The sequence below is a fragment of the Jaculus jaculus genome, chromosome 9 (assembly GCF_020740685.1).
Source record: "Jaculus jaculus isolate mJacJac1 chromosome 9, mJacJac1.mat.Y.cur, whole genome shotgun sequence".
NCBI classification, from domain to species: domain Eukaryota; kingdom Metazoa; phylum Chordata; class Mammalia; order Rodentia; family Dipodidae; genus Jaculus; species Jaculus jaculus.
In genome coordinates, this window is record NC_059110.1 from 117,881,450 (window position 1) to 117,882,230 (window position 781).

Genomic DNA, 781 nt, shown 5'->3' on the forward strand with positions numbered 1-781 from the left:
TACGAGGCCTGCACCCACCTTCCTTGGGAAGTTATGTGGGAGGAGGTGTCCTAGCCTGAGCTGGCTTCTGTGTGTCAGATTTGACACTTAATGCCTTCCCATTTGCCATCACAGACCACATGCTGGGCACATAGAAACCGAGAATGCAGACAGGGCGTCGTTGGCTTGCTGTCCTTGGCACTGGCAGTACCAGGCTGGGATGGCTGCCCGAGCTGAAGGCCGCCCACAGACACTGGCCTTGGCTGTGCTATCTATTGAAGTGCACAGTGGAGTAAACGCCACCTCTATTCCAGTACCTCCTTGTTACCCCTGCTCACACCACCCATCCCTGACAGCCAAGGAGACACTCTGGAGACCCGCCTCCATGACCCCCAGGCCCACGCAGTCTACTAGTGTCTGTTCCTCCAAGATTTGGTAGGGAGCCCCCTGCCATGTGAATCCTTGCCCTGCTGAGCCTTATTCCCAAGAGGTAGGGGTATCTATCTCTTAAGCCTCCCCACAACCTTTCCAGTGAGCCCTGCGTTATCCCCACCTCTCCAGAGCCCACCCTGAGTTCAGGCTCTCCTTACTCCCTGGGTGGATTGAGGGACCGTACCTACTTGGACTCCATCCATTCACTGCCCTGAGGGTGATGGAAGAGGCAGAGGGGAAAGCCTGCCTAGGAGGGCAAGGAGCTTCCCAGGATCAGGGGTTCCAGTGCCGAGCAACAGGGCACAGACGGTCTGGGGGTCTCCAGGCCTCACCTGAGTCCCACCCTAAGTGGCAGCGAGCCCACAGCAGC